Source organism: Podarcis tiliguerta (assembly GCF_965153285.1).
Source record: "Podarcis tiliguerta genome assembly, chromosome: 7".
In the NCBI taxonomy this organism is placed as follows: domain Eukaryota; kingdom Metazoa; phylum Chordata; class Lepidosauria; order Squamata; family Lacertidae; genus Podarcis; species Podarcis tiliguerta.
Window position 1 is genome coordinate 50,543,165 of NC_139540.1, and position 9,330 is coordinate 50,552,494.

Here is a 9,330-nt window from a genome sequence, read left to right on the forward strand (position 1 = left end):
CTACAGTTTTTTCTTCTTCTCCTTACTGTATTGTCATTATCTTATTTGATTAGTCATCCAAGCCATCCTCAGCAGGGGAGATCATGTATGTGTTGACATCACAATGTCTTAGATGACATTGCAATGTCTTAGACAATCAAGTTAGCTAACTGGCAATGTCACTGAGGTAAAACACTGATGCTTTAGATGTTGGGCAATCATTGCTGAATGCTCAATCTATAAATGGAAAACTATGGCTTTTTGATGCTGCAGAGAATGTTCACCAAAAAAATAGCTCCCCTATTTTGATTCAGTCCTTGATATAATGTCCCAATCCATTTCTTTTACCAAATCAAACATGGGAAAGTAAGAACACCTAAAACTGGAGTCCTATACATGCTCACCTGGAAGTATGCCCTATCAAATCATTGAGATTTGCTGCAGAGTTGATGCGGATAGGATGGCACTGTTAACTGGCTTGGAAAAGACCAGTGGTATGTGCCACACCCATTTCTATTTAAAATATTGCTTAGAAGCGGTGAAAAACTCTTTACATCAGAGGACAAAGTATTTTAGCTGTACAGTGCAAAGTTGGATATGTATACATGGAAGTAAGTCTCATTATGGTTTGTTGGGCTTACTCCCAGGAAATAAGATACCAGAATACAGCTGCAATATTATGATATTCATGGGGGTAAGTCAAATTGAATTCATAGAGTGTAGGAATGGGCTGTTCGATGTTTGGGAGGGGGAAGAGTTTCAGTATGTTAACCGTGTGCTTAAATGAAACTGTTTGCTATCCATTAAATAATTCACTGTGACCTTTCAAACCAGGTCTGGACAAGGTCAATTATAATAAAATTATTGAATGGTTTAGTGAGAACAGCATAGGGTCAGTTCGATATGGCTCAGCTACCTGCAAAATGTGAATCTATAAAATTTCAGTGTGATTCATAGATGGGGGAATGTTCTTGGGACCCTCCAGCTATGACTATTTGCTTTTACGAAAAGTGAACACTCTTTCGCCCCAGCTACTTTGTTCCAGATGAAATCTGTTAGGAACATATTACCATCACATCAGCATACGATGCAATTACCATTTGATTTCCATTTTACAAGTTTGTTAAATGGATGCAATCATCTCTCAAATCTCTTGAAAGCATTGTTATGATGAAAGAACACATAAGAAAAGGACTCCCATGTTTCTTTGATACATTTTTATGATATAAAATGAGAGGCAAGATCACAATTCCTTTCTCTCTCTGCTGGATAAAGGGGAAATTCCTCAACACATTTATCTGCAATGATGCACCATCTCGTAACTCCTTTGCATTCAAGAGTGGCAAATTTAAAAGTATACTGGTTTGCAGAAGCAGTATGCAGTAGACCTATACCTTTGCCTCACTTTGGTGGGTGGTGGGGAAATGATGCAATAATTGATATCATGCAGTGATGTCTACATTTACTGCACTTGCTTTATGATGATATTATTCTGTCTGAATGTTAATACAGAACTGGGCACCTCAATGAAATGAGTCAGTTGACTCAACTGGCTTATGGCCCCTCCCAAGGCGAGATATACACCACGTCCTCCCCCGCTTCCTGCTGGTCTTCCTTTGTTCTAATACCTTGCTCCTCCTCCTGCTTCTTGGAAACTCAGGTGCAGCCATATTCCTCCTCCTTTGGAGTTGAATCCAACCCCCTCCTACCACCTGCATCCTGCTCTTTCATCTCTGTGCTCTGTACAGGCAGCATTCCAGAGCGAGAGGGACTTATCTCACTTTCATTGTGTGAAAGAATCAAGTTTCTGTTTGCCTCTGCCTCTTCCTCCCCCTCTGCAGATTCCTCTCTGCCAACCATGTCTCTGACAGAGTTACAAATACTTTAGAAGTAATATAAAAGGTCCTTTACTAATGAGAAAGTCAGTCCCCATGGAGCACAAGCATTATACAAAGACAATATATACTCTGCCCATCTTGTTTAACAGCTAATATTTTCCTCATTTATTTACTTAATCCTCTGTGGCATATGACCAACGGCTCAGACCCCCAGTACTTAATTCCTGCAATGAAAAGTACAGGGGTCTAATTCTGGCTGGAAGATTTCTGCTTTGGAGCTTCTTCCTCCTAATAATAGATGTTTGTGTGGTTGGTGATAGTCATTCAGCAGCAGGGGAGATTGGGGAGTGGGGGGAGTCCCAGCGTGGGCCCAACTTGGGAATGTTTTGAACATTAAGCTATTGTTTCTCTTTTAAATTCCTTTTTTCTTTAATGATTTTGTTTGTGGATTTTATTAGTGCTGGACTCTAATGAAGTTGTGAAATATTGTGGACCAAACTTTAGCATTGCTTTCATGAGTGATGCCAAAATAGCCCTTGAAGATTGTAATAATATTTGGGGTTTGAATGCTATTGATTTTATGGTGAGGATTGAGCAAATTGATGGAGGATAAGACTATATTCCACCTCCACTACCAGAGGCAATGTGCCTCCAAATGCCAGTTGCCAGGAATCAAAAGGGGGGGAAGTGATGCTCTCTCATGACTTGATTGCGGGTCTCCCACAGGCAGCTGGTCAGCCACCATGAGGTAAAGGTAAAGGACCCCTGGACGGTTAAGTCCAGTCAAAGGCAACTATGGGGTTGCGGCTCTCATCTCACTTTCAGGCTGAGGGAGCCGGTGTTTGTCTACAGACAGCTTTCTGGGTCATGACTAAACCACATGATTAAACCCCTTCTGGTGCAATGGGACAGTGTGATGAGTGCCAGAGCGCATGGAAAAACTGTTTACCTTCCTGCCGCAGCAGTACCTATTTATCTACTTGCACTGGCGTGCTTTCGAACTGCTAGGTTGGCAGAAGCTGGGACAGAACAACGGGAGCTCACCCTGTCTCAAGGATTCAAACAGTCAACTTTCTGATCAGCAAGCCCAAGAGGCTTAGTGGTTTAGACCACAGCGCCACTCACATTCCTCACCCACCATGAGGACATGATACTAGGTAGGGCAATGGTTAGGCTTTTCTTATATTCTTACCATTATTGTAGATGAGGTGGCAGAAGACTATCCATTCCCCCCTTCCTTTTAAAAAGCACAAATGCACCAACACTACAAGCAGCAACAGAACTACTATCTGAGTGCCTCCACTAACAAAAGAGGGGGGACAAGGGAGTTCAGGGACCCTCCAAGGCACAGGAGAAGATTGCATGATGAGAGGGTCAAATCTGCAGAAATGGTCTCTGCTTCCCCTTGGCAGCGGAGGTGCCTCAAGTAGATCAAAAGAGGTTCTGTGAGCTCCAGGGCACCAACCAGGCCATCTCAAGCAAACCAAAAACAGAATATAATATTTGTTATTCTGAGAGATCAGTTTGTTTTGTTTTATGAGCAAAGCAGGCTGCTAAAGATTTACAGAAAGTCTCTTTCTAGGAACCAGGTGAAGGCTGCTCCAAGGAACCACACTTCCTTCTCAGCTGCTCATGATATATTGCTGATCTGATGCCTGCGTTAGTTCTAACACATGCTGAACGTAAAATCCTGTTGTCTTATAATGTCATGTACTGCACTTGCCGACACCTCACAAAACCAGCAATTCATAATGATGAAATAACAGAACCACCAATGAAAATTAATGAGATTTATAGTTACAATTATTTCCTTATAAATATTCATTGCCCGTATATATTTCTTATAGATGATGCAGGGTCTCCTTGTAAGATCTTAAAAGTGTGGTCGGTACCAGGAGAGGCAGTTTGCTAGGTATCTTGGTCCCAAATTCTTTAGGCTTTAGATGTCAGTAATAAAATATTGAACTTGGCTTGGTAGCAAATAGGCAGTCAATGCAGTCCTTCAAACACCCTACCAGCTGCATGTTGTACTAGATGCAGCTTCCAAACTAGGTGCTGGATAGCCCCTCATACAGAGCATTACAATAGTCTGATTGTGAGGTTACCTATGCATGGACCACCATGCTACCTTGTCCAGGAATGGCTATAATTAACCAGCCAACTGAAGTTGGTAATGGGAGTAGATTTTGCACACAATAGCAATCTCCATTCCTATGGTTTCCAGCAACTGGTATTCAGAAGTATTACTGGACACAACTGTGAAGGCAGAGCACAGGCATCATATCAGCTGGTACTGATAGATGATTACTCATGGATGTAGGGTAGGCAATAAAGTAGATATTTTTCACTGTATTTACCATCATGCAATATGCACAATTATGTGCTCTTATGCATGTCCAGTTGCGCTCACAATGAGACTTATGCCACTTCTGCAGCAACCATCTTCCAGCCTGTTTCGCTGGCTAGAACTTTCTGGTAAGCAAGCATGTAAGTAAGCATTAGAAATCCCCTCTATCATAGAAGTGCCTGCTTCACTGTTAATGCTGAAACCGTGGAATCTTCAAGGTGTGTTCATAAGGACTCCAAATAGATATATATTTCTTGATTTTTTGGCATTGCTGCCAGAAACCTATCAAGGGATCTTCTAAAATGCAGATTGGGGCAGCCAAGCGTAAGAAATAAAAAATGACAACTTGGATTTTTAGCTTTAAACTTCCTGAAAGCTTGATTCCTATTCCTATTATTCCAATGAGGATTGATTCATATTAAAATTCCAACCCATTTTAGTCTTTGTAATGAGCCTAAAATAGCTGCCAGCTTGCAGTGCTGGAATTAATGATAATTAAATGTAACACAAAATGTATTTCCATATTTTGTATTGCTCAAATGATTTCATCTCAGATGTACTCTGATTCTTTTTTAGCGATGACTACTTCTATTTAATCTCTTTTCCAATTTTAATTTGAATTTCATATTGTTCCTGACTGTTTAATGAATATTTTGGGAGATGGCCATAGTGTTGTTAATTATACCAGAGACTGAGTATAATTAATTCTTTTGGACCCAAAGTCAGTTGGTTAATCGATTTCTGATGGAACTGGAGATTAAACACAGATAGTTCACTTTTTCTTTCATTCATTTTAATTTTCTCCTCTTCAGTTCAACTATGGAAAGGCATTGCTGTTAAATCAATTCAGGGGCACATTTTGGTCATTATCCAGGTGCTAATAAATGGATGATCCTTTCAGCTATTCACCTTCCTATCGAGCTTTCAGTGGGCAGGTGTATAGGGATTTCAAGTTTTGTTCTGCCAAACTTATTTATAATTCATATTTCAGTTATGTTTAAATGCCTGTCAACAGGAGGAACTATGCTTAAGTGCAAAATGAAAAAGTATCCGGATGTCGTTCTCCAGGAGATCTAACAAAAGCAACTTGGAAAGAGGTTGGACCGAGGCAGAAGTCAATCTTCATGTAAATGCAGAATAAATTTATGCAGCTAAATTTGATTTTTAGATAATGGCTTTAAAGGGCTTAAGTGAACACTGGCAATACATTAGTATTCTGGGCAGAGTCTGCTTCCATGTATTTTTTTTTCTGAGGCTATAAATAATGGTGTGTTTTAATTTTTGACAGCAGGAAAAGCCCCAAAGGCTCTGAGGAGATAATAAAAAAGGCTGAATGGGGGAAAAAATTAAAGCAAAACAAATGCAGAACCTTCCAGCTAGTCAATGAGAGCAACCTTGAACATTTTTCATTTACTGCTATTCAGATATGAATGGATAGCTTTAGGTTCCACTCAACAATGTCTCATTGCCCTGCCCTTTTTTCTTGCTATTGCAAAGTGACTCAACTGAAGGATTGTTTATGTTGTTTTCTAACAGCTCCAGCCTACAGAACCTATACTGTTTAGATAGGAGTCAACAGATCTCCAATGTCAGATGACATTGGGTGACTGACAGGTTGGTATGTTTGGCCAGGTTTGGCCCAATCCAGTGGTCTGCTGGGCTCAAGATGGCAGGGTGGAAGATGGATGTGCAAGCTTCTCTATTCTTCCTTCTTCCTTCCCCAGAGCTGGATTTAGGTTTGATGAGGCCCTAAGCTACTGAAGGTAATGGGGCTCTTTATAAATCCAGCTGTCCTTTGTCAACAACCAATTGTCACTGTTTTTTGTGTTGAATATAAGATATATGGTAATTTATGGTCCTAATAGGTATCTAAAACATTTTGCACATAACAAAATATGTATTTTATCAAAGTAATTGTTGAACTGAAGAAGAAATATATTAATAGTGAAATACAATTAAGAAGTAGTATATTTTGGGGCGGAGCGCAAGAGAGAGGGGCCCTAAGCTATAAGTTGTTTAGCTTAGATGTAAATCCAGCACTGTCCTTCTCCAGCCCCCAATACATATTTTTGTATATTTTTTGTACATATCTTTTGTACCTCCCCATTACTCCCAATGGGAGGGAAAATAAATTTGCCAGGTCCAGGACTGCCATACTTACCTCCCTCCCCATCTGGGGACATAATGAAGGAATTGGGAAGGCTTTCAATCCCTATCCCCTTGCTCTCCACCTCTGCCATGCCCCCAGCACACACACCTTTTGCTGGAAGCACTGTTAGAGAGTACTGACAGCAGAGTGACAAAGGCAGTGGAGCTTCCCAACCTATAACAGAATGGTTTGCAAGGGCAGATTTTCCCCTACATCTGTAGTTCTGTTTTTCTGTGGGATCTGCTGTATCATTCAGTCCTGACAAGCCCTCCCAGGCACCACAGGACCGTAGCCTTACCCAAATATATTAGAGTGGATGTTTCTTACTTAACATACTCCCTGTATGCTTTCCCCCCTGTGTGCTCTACAATAGATGGTTTCCTCTTATGCTTCATTTCTTATTTCTAGGAACCAGAGTAAAAGAAAGCCACGAACCATGTCAAGATGGTCACATTAACATTCATCGTGAGGATTGCTCTTTCAGAAGTCAGACATAAAGGACAAACAACTCTCCATGCAGCGTTTGCTGTCTTGGTCCTAATTTATCTTTCCAAATGTAATTATATTTATGCTGATTATGATAGTGATGATGATGATGATGATGCAAGTGCTAATAACTATAACAGCTGGTGCTGTATAAGTTACTGCAAGTTAAATTGGTTTCATTTTTTAAAAAATAATAATAATCTGATCCATTATTCTGCAGGATATTGCTAAAGGGATCTATCACTCAGAGGGTGCCAAAAATTATCACTATATTTATTTTCACTGTGAGTCTGTAGGAGAATGCAAGGATATTTGGCAAGGGTAGTGTATGCTAGCTGGTGCATTACAAGCTGCTGCTCACAAAACCCTAAAACCTCATTTTAAAGCTATGCTTAAAGAGAACATAATGGCTGCCATCTACCATACCATTTACTGAGAAAGCCTTTCAAAAATTCATCTCTGAGAACCCTACTTGAAACAAATGACAAACACTTTTTACTGTTTTAGCAGTCACTATATTGGCACTTCTAAATTAGCCAAAAGAAAACACTTTTTAAAATAAGCAACAGCTTGCTGGGATGCAGAGTGCAGGTGAGAGACCCATGGACCAACAGTGTTGCATGAAACTTTTTGATGTGCTCCTCCAAGCCCAGAGAGAGAGAGAGATGGTGAAAGACAGATGGATTGAAGGGGTGAATAGAATAAAAGAAAATGAGAGAGAAGGTTTGTTTGTGTGAGAGAGAAGGGGGAAGAGAGAGGAATTGATTGAACGGATAATAGATGAAAGTGGGACAGAAATATGAGAAGGGGTGTCCCACCCATTTCTTGCTTTGGTGGCAATAGTGCCACCACTATTTGTATATGTTCCTGGTCCATGACCACTTTGCTCTATACCTGGAATGAAGACTCAACAAGACAGGAATTGGTTTGAGGTTATATTTATTAATGCAAGAGAGAAGTACTTGTAGCAGACATAAATGACAAGTGTGGGTTGGTATGTTCTGGGCAGGTCCATATTAAATATCCTGCATGCTACTGAGGGCTAATCCACCCTAGTTCACTTCCATCACCCAAGCTGTGAAGGCAGGCAAATAGCATATTCTCATAAAGGGAAGCTATGTTTCTGTGTGTGACCTAATGGGTGCCAGCCACTCTCACAATTCAGCAATCAGCAGGTGACACCTGTCAGGCTTCAAGAGTATCAAACCCATGGACCCCTTCCAGTTGGGTGACAATAGGATGTCAAGATGCTCTAAGTCCCTTACCTGCCTGCACTTAATGCCAAATGAACTGAATAGCCAAATGGAAAAGTTTAAAGCAGGCCGAAAAAGGGTATAACCAAAAAAATCCTACTCAGTCCCATGCTGCTCACATTGCTCAAAAGGTAGGAGGGCAGGATGCTGCGACAGGGAAGAAGGAAGAACTTGGTGAAAGGGCTGTTTTTAATAGGCAGCCAGCTCTGTGCCTATTGACTGAAGCAGGTCATATGAGAGAAGTATCTTAACCCCTCCCCTAGAAATAAAATTTGTAAAACTTCCTCCTTCATTGGTGTAGAACCAACCTTTCCCCAATTAAAGATTAGTAGTTTTGTTCATCAAAAAATAAAATAAAATGTGGCCTTCATACACAAAAGTTTGCCCACCTCTGATATAGAAAAAAACTATCTCCTTAGATATGATGCACTTGATTGCAACTATCCATTTCAGCGTTTAATAAGAGCACTTTACTTCTAATTTAGTCATCACAGAGATCTATTAAACTCAGTGTTCAATCTTAAGAGTTGTTGAGTTAATGCACAATAAGACAGGAGTGCCTGGCGTGCTCTGGTCCATGGGGTCACAAAGAGTCGGACACGACTAAACGACTAAACAACAACAACAACAACAATAATGTTGTCATAATTGACTAAATATTTTGTTTGACCTTGGAACAAATGTATGGATGAGATGAAGCAAATGTTTTGGGCTTATAAAAATAATTCATAAATAAAGGAAATGCTATTCGGTATCCAGTTTATCATTTAGCAGGTGACACCTGAAATATATGTGAGTTATGCAAGGATTAGTGGAAAGAAAAACTACTTGGAGTTGTTGTTATGCAATAAATAATCACATTATGTTAATATGCATTGTTAAAAGTGCATCTTCTGATGTATTTGTTTTTTTTATTAAATGAAATGCATTTATTATCAAGCTGTCTTCCCCCTTGGATGCAAAAGCTCTTCTGAGGTCTATTGTTGACAGTCAGATACAACATGCACACGTTTCATCCTTTTGTGAAATGTGGCATTGCTTGTTTGGCATTCAGCAGTTTTCTCTCATGTCAGACAACATTAAGTGAGTGAGTGTTGGTCCTTTGGCAGTAATAATGCTTGAAATTCAAGGAGGATGGAATTTCAGATGTCAGAAATGTTGGCCAATGGGAAAACTGATGAGAGCAAGCAGTTTAAATGATTCAGCATTTCATGTATTAATCACTGTTCAACCTAGCATAATTTCCTAAGTGGGGTTGTGCACTATATTCTGAACTGA

General features: G+C 40.1%; 1 long non-coding RNA gene across 2 annotated transcripts; it reads left to right on the forward strand.

The window, feature by feature from the left end:
- Positions 1-325: 325 nt before the first annotated feature.
- LOC310682674 lies at positions 326-5,927 on the forward strand. 2 transcript variants are annotated; one of them, XR_014514094.1, is made up of 3 exons: positions 326-673; positions 5,180-5,290; positions 5,701-5,927. It is a non-coding gene; the product is annotated as an uncharacterized lncRNA (long non-coding RNA). The 2 variants fall into 2 exon arrangements; XR_014514095.1 differs by having other exon boundaries at positions 326-473.
- Positions 5,928-9,330: the final 3,403 nt, after the last annotated feature.